The sequence below is a fragment of the Magnolia sinica genome, chromosome 1 (genome assembly GCF_029962835.1).
Source record: "Magnolia sinica isolate HGM2019 chromosome 1, MsV1, whole genome shotgun sequence".
Classification (NCBI taxonomy): Eukaryota; Viridiplantae; Streptophyta; class Magnoliopsida; order Magnoliales; family Magnoliaceae; genus Magnolia; species Magnolia sinica.
In genome coordinates this window covers 1602750-1618336 of record NC_080573.1, presented here as the reverse complement: position 1 = coordinate 1618336, position 15587 = coordinate 1602750, and the positions used below count along the sequence as shown (strand labels likewise).

Below are 15587 nucleotides of genomic sequence, written 5' to 3'. Positions count from 1 at the left end.
AGAAAGCAGAGGTGGGACCCACATGATTGACGGCCTAGATCCATAGTCGTCATAGGTAGGAAGACTCCTACTTTCCTAGCAAACTCGGCGAGTTTGAAAGTGTCCCCCTTTTTACTTATATTTAGAAAAAATACTTTAACTATGCGAGTGATTGGGTTTATGTAACCAAGAGTTACATTGGATGTAGTCAGCAAATCTTGCTAAAGAGGGCCTTTTCCAATGCCTTAGATGAATTACGAAACCTCCAATCACTCGACTGAATTATGAATTATGAAACTAGTGAGAGAATTTTACAGCTATTTTGTGGAGTATGGGATGTTTCACTTTCTTTTTTTTCTTGAGAAAGGCAGGATTTAATTTTTTTTATTTGGATAATGTCCTACAAATAGAAATTTTTATTGGGCCCACCGTGATGATTGTGAAATCCACTCCAACCATCAGCTACCTCATTAAAAGTTATGACCTGGGCCACCCTAATTAAGCCTGTGCATGATTTATGATGGCGGGACCAAGGGAAACAGTTTGGAGGGTGGTCTTCCCATGCACACAGTTCCACTCTATGGCCCACCTGAATCATGAATGTCAATGAGTTTTGGACCTTGGGCCTAACATGGGCTGACGCTTCTGATGGTCAGAGCAGATTTTAGAAAAAACATCACAGTGGGGCTCACCCAAGCTTACCACTGCACACACACTAGACAAACACTCCAACCGAACCAACCCTTCAGCTTGGGCTCAGGCTCACCCCAGTATATACATTTTGGGCTGGGTTTGAGCTCAAGCTTTCACCCAACATAAACATTTTGAATGGGGCTCTAGCTGAACTATTTGTGCTCATCACTGCTAGGGCCTCGCTCAGGCCTATATCGAACCTTGTGGTCTAAGATTGGACTAGGTCGGCCCGGCCGTATGTAACTTGGGCCGCTGAGCAGGACATTCGACTACAACGAATATAGTTTTTAACAATTCATAAATAATAAAAAAATCCATAAGGCCCATGTCATCAACCAAGACTGTTGGATGGGAGGAATCAACCATTGGTTAGATCGAGAGAGAGTCGAAGACAGTTGAAAAGGGAGGTCCAATATATTGCCTCTCTTGATATGAAGAGGTTCACCAGATGCGAAAGTGTGGAAGGTAAGGTAAGTGCAATATCTAAGCCATGCATCAGGTGGCTTCAACTGTATAGATATTCTTACTCAGAAATAAAGGCAATCCACTCATCAGGTGGGCCACTACATTGGAAACAAGTGGACCTGTTAGAAAACATTGGCCAGGTAACCATACATTTGTTTCGTAAGATTAGCGGACCAAACTCTCTTGGGCGAGGCCATCTACATATATACTGGTACCTCGCTGTCGAAGCAAAGGAAGGGGACATCTCATCGCAACCGTGAAAATCCATCTCTTATGCGGTTTAAAAAGGAGAGCGCTCTAATGGTATCATACAAAGCATATGCAGGATCCAAGTGGTGTACTCAAGACTTCCAACTTATCCATCAGATGCATTGTCTATATGGGGAGCCCATCATGTTGTCTATATGGAATCTGGGCCGTCCAGACCCTTCATCTGCCCTGGATGAAAAGTCAGGGGAAGAATCAATCTGTTCTGCAACTCATATGGTCCCAGATGAAAATAGAGGGTGGGTGTTCCATCCCACCTTGTTGCCTGTTTGGTGGCTCACCACAGTTTTGGATCGAGCTGATTTCGTAATCATTTTCAAACCTGAAAAGATGCATCTAATGGATGGGTTGGATCTGATCCATACACCACGTAGGCCTCACTTCTAGCTTGTTTAGGTTACCTGGGCTAACATCGTTAAAGACTCTTTAGATTTACCTGTGATTATGCTTAAAAGGAGAGGCATAAGCTCCAGAAGAGGCAACGATATATAGAGAAATGATCACATGTAGTTTACCCATCCAAATTTTAACCCATTGTGTGATGTACGTTGAATATCTTATCCGTGCAAAAGGTGGTCCACACCACGATGATCACATCAGTTGTAGTAGTCATGCCGACATGAAAAGAGCTTCGAAAAATTAGGAGAATAACCTGGTTAGTCCAAATTGGATATTTATTATTTTTGGCTGAAAACCATGATTTGTAGTAGGAATGAATATTGTCTATAATTAGTAAGTTTATTATTTATAGTAAGTCACATTTTTATAGTGTTTGAGTCTAAAACTCCCTCACAAGTTTGAGGTCATTATTTAAAGGATTGTAATTTTATTATTATTATTATTATTATTTTTTTATCAATTAATTTATTTTTTAATTGATTAGAAATTATTTTTATTTTATCGCTCGTGGATTCAAAGAAATTCTATGAGGAGTTCAGAGAGCTCTGTGGATTCGGAGTAGTTATTCCCTAAGGAAGACAATGATTGACCTCATCACGTCCCTCGGTGCATCGCATACTCGCTAGATGTGAGTTTCACAGTGAAAATGATAAAAATGTTATTTCTCTTGGGTAATATTTACTTTTTAATGTGGGGGTCGCATTTGATAAACGCACATGAAATTCTTTTATCAAACAACATCAAGGCTGCAAGCACTCTAATTCATTACGCCACAACTGGTTCAAGGAATCTTCTCGTAGCCTTCAATTGTAGGCAAGCTATGTATCATGACAATCTACTAATCTAGATCATCCAAGTCATTAGAAAATATTATGTATGGATCACAACTCAAAAGCCATAGTGACTAAATGATCTTATCCAACTAATTGACTATTATAAAATGGTGGATTTAAAATCATACAGTCCACGTGCCAAATTAGACTAATTAAATTTGATGCTTAGATGTTCAATGAGTGGGCAACTTTGCCTACTATATATGTCCACAATGCAACCTCAAACTGAAATGGCAATATGTATCAGTCATGCTCTATCTACAATGTAAGATAAAATAGGGGATGGTATAAATAACAATACATATAAATCATGCATAGATGGTGGATGAGGCATCACAACTTAAGAGGTGGAGGGGAACGATCACATTAGTTTCCACACTCTTTACCACCCTTGACGGGGGGTCACTCTTCATTTTTAATTTTAGCAAGATTGTTTGCCATTATATACTTTTTCAAAGGAAGAAAAGAAAAAAGAAAGCACCAAAGTACTCTTCCAATCTGGTAAAGTTTAGGGAATTTCTAATCATGACAATCTGAGTTACCAAGTAGAATAAAATTATTTTGTGAAGCATGGGATGTCAGATATTTTGTTTGTTGAGAGAGCTAGGATTTTTCTTTAAGAGAATGTATTATAAAAATGATAAGTTTTAGTTAATTTCTTTCATTGTTTGCGTGCTACCTACCAATCATGAGGATTTTCAACTGAATAACTACTATTTATTTATTTATTTTTCCAACTGAATGAACTACTATGAAGCAACGTTCAATACCAAAAGTTACATAATAGCATAAGAACAATCAACCTGTAATATAATGAAACATTAGTAGTCAAGTGATACCCACATGTTGAACATGCTCCATTAAATGAGTTCTAGAGTCTACCTCAACTTTCCTGTAGCAGTGCACTGGCACGTGGGTAAGTCTTCGATTGTTGATGTGGAAACCTTTTATTAGAAATGGTGAAATATGATGGAGTCACATGGTTTTTAATGAAATATCTTCCAACTGGATGAAGACAGGACTCTGTTTCTAGTTGTGTTTGTGAATCAAGCATAGATCTCCTTGATCTCTACAAGTGGATCCTTGACACCCTAGTTTCCAACCTTTGAATGTTACAAGTTTTAGTTTAATATTTCACCATTATTTCTCTTACAATTTCTTGATTTAGATTACATCTTCGCCTAGTTCTAATTCGAGTTACTTTCAGACTACGTACAAAGTTCAGTCCCTATGGATTCGACCTCAATCTTACCGAGATTATTACTACATCACAACCCTATACTTGGAGTGTGAACACAATGTAAAAGTGTTTTTATTAAACTACCTCATTGATTACAATTATTTTCACAAAAATACCTTCAGTTAGAGAAATCACATATTTAGGTGGGTTATTTTTTGTAAATGATGAAACTGGCATTTTAATTCATTTTTACTACATGAATGGCTTGTGCAAGCAGTACATACTAAAATTGTCACACACAAGAAATTGCACTAAAGGTGACTAATTTTTAGTGCATGTGTATTAATTTAGATGGGCACTTTATCATTTAGAAAAAATAACCCACCTAATCTAGCTTCCATTAGATTTATCTAACCGATGATGTGGGGGCAAAACTAACCAAATTAAAAAGGTAACTTAATAAAAACCTTTTCCAAAATAACTGAATTAATGAGGTAGCTTGATATAAAAAACAAATAAAAATAAAAATAAAAAAACCTTTTCTAAAAAAATTAGGAAGATGTAATTTCTATAATAATTAGGTAGCAATTCGTTAGAATTCCAATGAAAAACCAAACTTTAATGTAACTGAGACATTCTTATCATTTAATATGCAAGGGTACTGAAAATGAAAGCAAGCTCTATTGAATTAGTTGGCTGGCGTACCTTATACTCCAAACAGCTTGTAATAGTCCCGTGCTTATCGGCTGACTGTTGATGGGTGAAAGTCAATAAATATATAAGGTGAGATCAAACAGTTTGTCCTTAGTGTTATAAAGGAACTAATGAGCAATCCTGTAGCAGCGTCAGATAGATGGATGAATGGATGGACAGCAGAACAAGATCAGAGGAAATAGCGTGCAAAACTGAGGCCCAAAACTCCAATGGTGATTCAAAGCTCACCACAACCAAACAAGAGCAGATCGCTGTGGGATAAGAAAGAAAGAAAAAAAAATTATTTGTCAAACAAGCACTTCTTTGACATTATTTAAACCAAGAGAGCTCTCCCAATACACCTCCATCAATGTTTTATTAATTGAAGCAAATGGTCTTAAAATAAGGGGGAGTTATCTGATACTTTGGCAGAGTAAGATGCATGATTTGTTCACCAGCAGTCAGAAATTGTACATGTGACGTGAGTTAACTCAGATCGTACCTACTAAATTGTGGAAGTTAGTACCATTCGATCAGATTGGTTGGACAATCCCTGCCTCTGTTTCGTGGAACACTTATTGGCTGAAATAGGACAAATACATATTTATATTTTTAACTGTTTAATAAATGTCCATTGATCCGATATTCAGCTAAAGAAATAAGCGTAATTATAGGTTCATGACACATGCAAACTGGGACACATAATTTGGACAGTTTAATTTGAATTAGTTATATGACAAGTATACAGTTTCATTCACAAAAGGAGAGTGAGACTTTGGAAGGCCCAATTCCCTATTTTATGAATGAATTTTTCTTTTTAACAAAAAACCAAAAAAGAAAAAAGAAAAAGAAAAGAAGAAGAAAAAGCAGAAGAGTATGCAGTTTGTAAGTACATGCAGATCATCCATTACACTTCGTCAGAATATCAAAGTTCTTATTAAAAATAAGGTATTTAGGTTGTCTATTTAAAGAATGAAAAAAAAAAAGAAAAAGGATTCTCTTAACAAAAAAAAAGAGGTTATTTAATGGCTGCAATTTCAATGTCTTGCAACATGTTAATAAATTAACAGGCTTTAATATCTTCTACAGTTTAATTATGTATTACCCCATGTGCCTCATCACATGCAGAGATGGCAGATCGTCGAAACCGTTCATCTTCTAGTTGTTATTGTGGATGGGCCACTTGACAATAACCATACGTAAAAGAATCATTCTGACATTCGATGTATAGAGTTCCATGTGAACAGTTGATAGTTTTCCATCATAGGTTCGCAATTGTAAACAGTCAAAATCATTCAGTGAGTGTGAATCATGCACTGTAACAGATAGCGAACCATTTGAACTTCTGGGTATGTGGGCCTCATGGTGAAAATCATGATGGGTAAGCATGAGTCACATCTTAACCAATCCCAAGATGATACGATAGCGTCCAAATTACATTGATAAGGGAGGACCATCACCACACAATACACGTGGCAGGGCTATGAATCAATCAAGACTGGCCATCTGATGGGACCAACCATCAATGGCCAGTATTCCCACAACAACCCCATCAGTCAATCCTCACTTCATTTTTTGTTAAATTTTTGGCAGTTAATGAAGAAGACTAATCAATTTTGTTTCCTACCACTGATTTAAAAGCCATTGTAATTCGTAGGAGAATATGATAAGTGTCTATCCTTTAATACTTGGCTAGAGCTGTGCACGAGTTGAACCGAATTGAGCTTGGCACAGCTCGGCTCGACTTAGCCAGTAGCTAACCCCAACTTGAACTCGACTCGGCTCCGTCCTCAAGCCTGATTGGCCAGCTCAGCTCAATTCGGTCAGTAGCTCAGGCAGTTCGAGCCAAGTTCGAGCCTCTGCAACATTTTTTCAAACACATAGAAGGCATCTTCATATTCTCACAGCATACAAAACAATAACAATACAGGTATTTCATCAAACACTCTGTAAGTAGCATCAAAATCAAGATATGAGGAGAATGTATGCACCCAAAACATAGTGATTTATTTCGTATTCATTCTTTCCTCGCCACCAGCTGATCCTGTGGAGAATGTATCTACCCGAAACAACAATTCGTTGAGTCATTTCATCAAACACTTCATGAGTAGCATCAATATATAAAAAAACCTAGTCACTGAGTCGATTCAATCCGAGTCGATTTGAGTTGAGGTTCAATCCAAGTCGAGTCAAGCTCGGGCAAGCTCGAACTTAGCTCGAAATGTTTTCGAGCTCCAAAAATCAGCTCGATTCGGTCTGAATTCAATTTCAAGGCGAGGCGAGTCAAGCTTTTCCAAGTCCAGTCGAGGGAGCTGACCGAGCTAACTGAACTCATGTACAACTCTATACTTAGCATCTATGGAAGAACCCACCACATGGAAGGCCATCCTAGATGCATTGACCTACTAAGTGTATGATGTAGAACCTGTCACAGACACGTTCCTAGCATGGTTGAGCCAAAAGAAGATGGACCGTGAATTGACTATAACTTTTGATCCGGGTATTGTTACGGGGCGCACAACCTATCAATCTTTATTGAAATGGGCCATCCGAGGTGAACCGACCCACAAAGTGGGTCGCATCTGTCCGTTTCGTCAGAAAAGGCGCGCTTTCAGCTCAAAAACGAATATTTAGGAAAATTTTACTATTTTTAGTAATTCCGATTTTTTTAATATTTTTTAGAGTTTTAGATTTTCTTTCCTTTTAGAAATAAATTTTAGTTATACTAGGACTCTTCTAGAGAAAGTTTATTTGCAATTTTTATTTTTAGAAATTAGGCCTTAGAAGAGTTTTATTAGAATTAGGATTTTTTATTAGAGTTAGAATTTTGCTATTTTTGGTAATTACGAATTTTAGTTTATTTTTTTCCTATATTAATGGTGTAAGGAGACACATTAGGAAATCATCAATTATTCATCAATCAATTTCGAATTTATTAGAATTTATTTTTATTTTCTGCTTTCTTTCCTCGTGGATTCGAGAAGTCTCTGTGAGGAGTCCAGAGAAGTTCCGTGGATTCGGAATAGTTATCCTCTTGAGGAAGACGGTGCTCGACCTCACGTCCTCCCCTGCGTCAGTGTAATGTGGAGAGACGGTTTCGGTTATTCCATTTTCACACAGTATCTCCATAACTTAAGATGAGGAAGATGAATAATTTATATTGTGTCTATCTCACTCTATGATTAAGTAAAATAATTTGGAGATGGCCAGTAGGATTCACTTGCGGCCAACTATTAGTAGATGACATTTACACTTTTGTTTTTCCCTAAATCTTTTTTCAAATTTCTCTCAAATTTTAAATAAAAATACGAATAAGATATAGGAGAGAGACAAGATGTGATAGGGATAGTCTTGTTATAGCCAAAGTCCTTTCATATCCTCTCTATCCATCATTTTATAAAAATGAGGTAAACTCTCGTTAATTAATTATATTTTCCTAGGGCGAAGATTGGGATGAAATGATAACAATTTATTTGTCTATCAAGCCTACCTATGAACAATCAAAACTATTGTTCTTTATTCAATTTATTGTTCTTTATTTGTCTATCAAGCCTACCTATCAATTGTAAACGCGCGGTCGGAATCATGATGGGTGAGAGAGAGAGAGAGAGAGAGAGAGAGAGCAATCCTGCGGTTTACACATGCGTACGGTGGTAATGATATCATTGGTTTCTACATTGGACTACAATGAGTATAGTTTTTAACATTTCATAAATAAATAAATAAATCCCTTAAAGGCCCGTGTCATCAACCAAGACTGTTGGACAGGAGGAATCAACCATTGGTTAGAGAGAGAGAGAGAGAGAGTATCAAAGACCTCAGGTACCTTCAACTATATAGATATTCTTACTCAGAAATAAAGGCAGTCCACTCATCAGGTGGGCCACTACATTGGAAACACGTAGACCTGTTAGAAAACTTTGGCCAGGTAACCATACATTTGTTTCGTAAGATTAGTGGACCAAACTCTCTTGGGCGAGGGCATCTACATACTGCTACCTCTCTCTCGAAGCAAAGGAAGGGGACATCTCATCGCAACCATGAAAATCCATCTCTTATGCGGTTTAAAAAGGAGAGCGCTCCAATGGTCTCATACAAAGTAGATGCGGGATCCAGGTGATGTACTCGAGACATCCAACTTATCCATCAGATGCATCACCTCACAGAATCACTAGGCCCCAGAAATTAGCCATTGTGTGATGTATGTTGAATATCCTATAAGTGCAAAAGGTGGTCCAAATCATGATGACCACATGAGTTGTAGTAGTTGTGCCCGGCGTAAAAAGGGCTTAGAAAAAGTAGGAGAATAACGTGGTTAGGCCAAATTGGATATTATTTTTGGCTGAAAACCATGAAGTCTAGTAGGAATGTATATAGTTTACAATTAGTAAGTTTACTATTTATAATAAGTCACAATTTTACAGTGTTTGAGTTGGAGTTTGAGTCTAAAACTCCGTTAGAGATTTGAGGTCATTATTTAAAGGATTGAAATTTTATTTTATTTTTTATTAACAATCAATTTATTTTTAAATTTATTAGAAATTATTTTTATTTTATCAATGGTGGATTCAAGAAAACTATGTGAGGAGTTCAGAGAGATCCATAGATTCGGAGTAGTTATTCCCTGAGGAAGACAGTGATTGACCTCATCACATCCCTCCAATACATACTCGTTGAACGTCGGTTCCACAGTGAAAAGGATAAAAATGTTATTTCTCTAGCGCAATATTTACTTTTTAATGTGGGGCCCACATCGGATAGACACATGAAGTTCTTTCATTGGGCAACATCAAGGCTACAAGCACTTTTTCATTGCATCACATTAGGCTTCAGAAATCTTCTTGTAGCCCTTAATTGTAGTCAGTATATGTCTCATGCCAATCTACTGATCTAGATCATCTAAGTCATTAGAGAACATTATGTATGGATCACAACTCAAAAGCCATAGTGACTAAAAGATCTTATCCAATTAATTGGCTATTATAAAATGATGGATTTAAAATCATATCGTACGTCCACGAGCCAAATTAAACTAATTAAATTTGATGCATAGATGTTCAATGAGTGGGCAACTTTGCCTACTATATATATCCACAATGCAACCTCAAACTGGAATGGCAATATGTATCAGTCATGATCTATCCACAATGTAAGATAAAACAGGGGATGGTATAAATAACAATACATGTAAATCATGAATGGATGATGGATGGGGCATCACAATCTAAGAGGTGGAGGGGAACTGATCACCTTAGTTTCCACTCTTTACCACCCTTGATTGTGGGTCACTATTCCTTTTTAATTTTATCAAGTTCGTTTGCCATTATATACTTTTTCAAATGTAAAAAGAAAAAGAAAAGCACCGAAGTACCCTTCCAATTTCTAGTAAAGTTTGGAGAATTTCTCATCATGACAATCTGAGTTACCAAGTAATAGAATCTTTTAGTAATAAAATTATTTTGTGAAGGATGGGATGTCAGCTATTTCGTTTCTTGAGAAAGCTAGGAATTTTCTTTCAAAGAATGTACTACAAGAATTATTAGTTTTGGTTAATTTCTTTGATTGTTTGCATGCTACCAACCCATCATCAGGATTTTCAACCGAATGAACTACTATTTATTTATTTATTTTCCAACCGAATAAACTACTATGAAGCAACATTCAGTACCAAAGTTACATAATAGCGTAAGAACAATCAACCTGTAATATAATGAAACATTAGTCAAGTGATACCCACATGTTGAACATGCTCCATTAAATAAGTTCTAGAGTCTAACTCAACTTCCTATAGCAGTGCCCTAGCATGTGGGTAAGTCTTCAATTGTTGATGTGGAAACCTTTGATTAGAAATGGTGAAATCTGATGAAGTCACGCGATTTGCATGCTCAAAAGAAATGTCACAGGTGACTTGTTTCTTGTCGTCAGCAAAAAAGGCAATGAATTAGTGACCATTGTGTAAAAGAAAAAATATTTTAGAAAGAAGAAGTTACTTCTAATAGGCAATGAATAAATTAAGAACTTGAAAAATAACCTTGAGTAAAAACCAACTAAATGTTGATGGCTCTCGTACATAAAAGTGAAGATAGCAAGAGTAATGGATCTCCTATCACCATCATCATGTTTCTTTATTTATTTAAATAAGTCATCTTAAAATAATTGATTAGTTTATTTATTTACAATGTTTCATATTAAACACCTACTCACAACTAGTACCACTAATATTCCCTTTAAACTTAAAGAAAAAATAAATAAATTTACAAGTAGACTAGTAAACTGGATCTGACATGGATTGTCTGTTTGTTTAGTGCCGCCCGTTTGCCAGTTTTGATGCAAAATTCACATAAATCTAATCAATAGCTTGAACATAAAAAAAAAAAACAGGCAAGATGAAGCACATAAGAAAATATGGTAGATCGCTTTCTTGAAACATCATCTGATCATTGCAATAACATGGACTGAACATCACCATTCAGTAGGCCCCAACTTATTGTTTATGATTACATAGGTACTCTTTGGTTAGTATTAACCATCGGATTTGTGGCTTTTAAAAACAAGTTTTTATAGCAAAATGTCTAAGATTAAAATAGTAAAAGTCATTTTTTATATCACGTTCTCCCCGTAGTGGTTTCACACGGATGGGGTATTACCCCCACCAGGACCTAGCTCGAAACGGACATTCTGTAAGGGGCTTTATGGGACTCACTATGATATATGCATTTTATCCAAGCCATTAATCCGTTTTGAAATATCATTTTAGTGCATGAGCCCGAAAAGGAGGTAGATTGAAGGCTCAAGTAGACCACACTACAGGAAGCAGTGATGATAATGACCCCCACCATTGAAACCTTCCGATGGCCGACCGTGATGTTTATTTTCCATCCAATCTGTTCATAAGGTCACATAGACCTGGATGAAGGGTAAAAATAAATATCAGGTTAATCCAAAACTTCTATGGCCCCAAGAGGTTTTTAGCGGTAGGCATTCAATCTCCTTCCTGTGGTGTGGTCCACTTGAGCATTCGATCTGCCTCATTTTAAGCACATCACCTAAAATGATTTGTAAAAAATGGATGGGCAGTGTGGATAAAATACATACATCATGGTGGGCCCCACAGAGCCACTGACAGAACCGTCCATCTCTAGTACCCAATCCGGGTCCAGTGGTTTGGAGTGAATGGACAGTCCCATCTTGTGCATCATATGAAAGCTTTGGGATGGTTGCTAACTTCCACGGGGAACTAGGGATATTAGCATAACCCATATCAGCCATCTCATATTTGAACATTTAAAGGGTCAGGATCATCTGATCGACATGATTTTTGCATCTTTGCCTGCCCCATCATCCTGGTGGGTCCCATATAATGAATTGATTGGATGACATGTACTGTCCCATCGTGAGTATTCCCTGAGGCGTACTTAAGTTCCAGATCAGCCTAATTTTTGGGCTTCACGCCAAACATGGAGGGCACACCTGGTCGGTGGAGTAGATATCACGCATCCGGGCCGTTAAGAATTAAGATGATCTGCAACTCAGATGAGCCCCAGTGAAAATGAAGGGTGAGCATACGTATAACCTTATTACCTGTTTGGTAGCCCCATCAGAGTTTTGAATGGAGCCAATTTTCAGACTTTAGGTTAACCTAAGTGAATGCATCTGATGGAGAGGTTGGATGTGATACATAGACCACGTTGGCCCTACTTCAGCCTGGTACCACGGTATGTGCCACTGTAGCACACCTCGTTAATGATTTCGGACATTTACCAGTGATTATGCTCAGCAAATATGCTTGATTGGAGCTTATATTTGAATCATTGACATCAGGCAGATAGGGAATCGGATATATGCATCTTGGTGATGCAGCTCATGAATAACTACTCTGAATCCATTGAACTATCTGGATTCCTCACTGGATAAAACAGAAATAGTTTCTAATAAATTTGAAAATAAATTGATTGATGATAAAAAAAAATAAAAATAAAAATTAAATTCCGTTAAATAATGAGTTCAAACCTAGGATAGAGTTTTAGACTCAAATTATTCTAAAAAACATAACTTACTACAAATAAGAAATTTATAGTAAGTCATTATTTCTACAAGACTTTATAGTTTTTGGCAAAATATAGTAAGTGTCGAATTTGGCCTAACCACATGATTCTCCTAATTTTTCTAAGCTTTTTTTTTTTTTTTTTTTTTCATGTTGGGCACTGATACTCAAAGGATAAAAAGTTATGATCAAATTAAAACTTATTATAGTAAAAATAAAATAAAATGAACTTTTGACCATCAATCTATAGAATCTCGCAAATCCACAACCCAGTTGGCTAAAGTAGCTTCTCTTACCCAAAATCATACATGATATGTCGGAAAACTCATTCCAATTTGCAAGATAGGACTGTTTTAAGGTTACAAGTCTTATCATCTCTGCCTCCGATCGGCCTGTCTTTGGTCCATCTTTGCTATGAAAGTATCCGACCCACTCTACATCAATTGGGCTCTCATTCTGGATGACCTCAGTTGACAGATGATCCCAGCCATCATTTCTGTTGTTGAGTCAAATATTCATTTTTGACCCTTCATTTGAAAAACACCAATTTATAAAGATGGAATCATCTCTTCTCAGTGGTTTACATCCATGGGCCAACCATTAACATGGCCATTTAGACAGACTGAGTGGATCGACCTCTCCCAATTAGCCACATCTCCAGTAACCAAACGTAACAAAGGCAAAACCTCGAATCTTAAAAACAATTAAGAAGGAAAAGAAATAAAAATCCAAACGTTAGAAACTAAATAAGCCAAACCTGAGGTTGAAAAAGGCGCAACAAGCAAAGACGCAAGCAAGAGAAGGTCGGTATGCTCAAAGAAGATGCCGATTCATGATATGCAGTGGGTTCGAGTGTGAGTGTGGGAAAAAGCAAAAATGCTTTGGAATCTCTTTATCCAGAAAAGCATACTGTGATAGTTCACCACCACCCCGTGGCCCGGCCACATAGATATTCCTTTACCCAGGTCTGTGTACGACCTATAGGGATATTTGTGACAAATCCACTCCGTCCATCTGTTTTTTAATACCTCCAAATGTCAGGATTCTAAAAATCAGACAGATACAAAACTCATGTGGACCATACCACACAAAACAGTAGGGATTGAACACCCGTGGGTTACAAATTTTTTTTTATCAGGATGATATTTTTTTTATGAAGTTTATCTCAGTGGTAATAACCCTATGAATGGCTTGGATGGTATATAAATATCATGGTCAGGTTCGGGAAGATTCCAATGATACACGTTTTCATCCCCACTGTTTTGTTTGGCGTAGTCTACATGTGTTGTGTTTTGGACGTGGTTCGTTTAGAATCCTACACTACTGTAATCTTTTGAACGAGATGATTGAAATGTATTTGCGCACATGTATACCTCTTGCCACACATCCGCTTTTGGAAAAGTAATGCAACCCTCTCCTCTCAATCCTCATCTGTATCGTCCAACTCAGCAAGCATTGAAGAGTAAGGCAACGTCCAATTCAATTCCTGTCCGTACGATCCAGCTAAGCAAGGCATCCACCTTTTGAAGGACGCAGGTTTATGCTGAAGCATCGACCTTTTGAAAAGATATAGTTTAGTTTACAAGACTTTTAAAGTTCATGGGCTACCGTAAGTGCTGTACACGAGTCGAACCGAGTCCAGCCTCGGCACGGCACGGCTCGGCTCCACCAATACCTAACCCTAGCTAAAATTCAACTTGGCTCGGCCTTGTAGTGAAATCACAAAAAACCTACCTCGATACTAAGCTTTTGTGTCTAAAAAATAATTCAATGGTGGTCATTGAATCTCCAATGTTTCCTCTAGTGTGTCACACTTAAGTTTTGGATCCATCGTTTTTTTTTTTCCATATGTTCTAAAATGGTTTTACAAAACGGATGAATGGGGTGGATTTATCACAAACATCATGGTGGCCCCCATTAGCATCCTAGCACAAAAGCCTGTGGCAGAAAGTTACCGCGCCAGGATGCAAAGTGGTACACCATTATATTTGTTGGAAATCCACCCGTCCATCCGTTTGACAATATCATTTTATTAGGCGGATCCAAAAATCAAGTAGACCATGCGAGAGAGGAAAAACTGTAGAAATTGTTTCTTATTATTGAATCCCTATCTATTGGTTCATGGTCATCGAAGCACGGACGAGTGGAACAACCTCAGACAAGTGGAGCAACCTCGTCCACTCAATCCTTATCTGCACGGTGAGCGGGTTAGGTGAGACCCGGACACTAAAAAGGTTGTGGCCCTTACTGTGGGGGCCACTTTGGTGTATGAATTCTGTATCCACACCACTCATGCATCCACGCCGCCGTCCATTCATTTCTCTATTTCAAGTCATAGGCAAAACAAAATAAAATAAAATGCAGCACATACGTGCGAGGTAAACCATATCATTAATGGGCCACAAAAGTTTTAGATTAAACTGATATTTGTTTTTTTTTCCCCTTCATCCAGCTTATGTGACCTTATTATTTGAATGGATGGATACACCATACAGATATTGATGTGCACCTAAGAAGTTTTTAAAGGCTGGCGTTTAATCACCACTGTTTCCCATGATATGGTTCACCTGGTAATTGTATCATTTTTTGGATGATGCCCTAAAATGATCTAAAAAACCAATGGACTACATGGATACAAAATACAGACATCAAGGTTGGCCCACAGTAAGGACCACCCACACCATATCTTGGGTGAGTACGTGGTCTTACCTAGTTCGCTCTCCTATAGGCTTGATTTTTTGGCCCCATGCCTAATTTGGTTTGACATATGATGGTTTAAGTGGATTTCACGGTTCTATAAAATTCAACCCTGAACATCTCTTTCATTGTTGGCGTGGCCCACTCAAATAAAAAATTAGCATTTTTTTTTCCTAGTATCTAATGTGGGATGATAATTGTAATGGTTGGATTAGATTTCATGCAAATATGGCGGTGGTCCCATTAAAAACTAAGCTGCGTGCTGGAGCCGTGTGAGGAAGAGGAGTGTCTACCGAGGAATCAAGGATTTAAAGAAAATGAGAGATGTAGAGCTCAG

The 15587-nt window shown here is 37.5% G+C and overlaps 1 protein-coding gene across 2 annotated transcripts in view; it reads right to left on the bottom strand.

Moving 5' to 3' along the window:
- LOC131233529 (disease resistance protein At4g27190-like) overlaps positions 1–15587 on the bottom strand; it is a 74933-nt gene that overhangs the window by 48287 nt on the left and 11059 nt on the right. Inside the window, exon 1 of one of the 2 annotated variants that reach the window (XM_058230716.1) lies at positions 4522–4763. The exons of the other annotated variant lie outside the window; for it this stretch is intronic. The gene's annotated coding sequence lies outside the window, so the exon portion shown is untranslated. Of the gene's footprint in view, positions 1–4521; positions 4764–15587 lie in introns of those variants that run through there. 2 annotated transcript variants of the gene reach the window in all.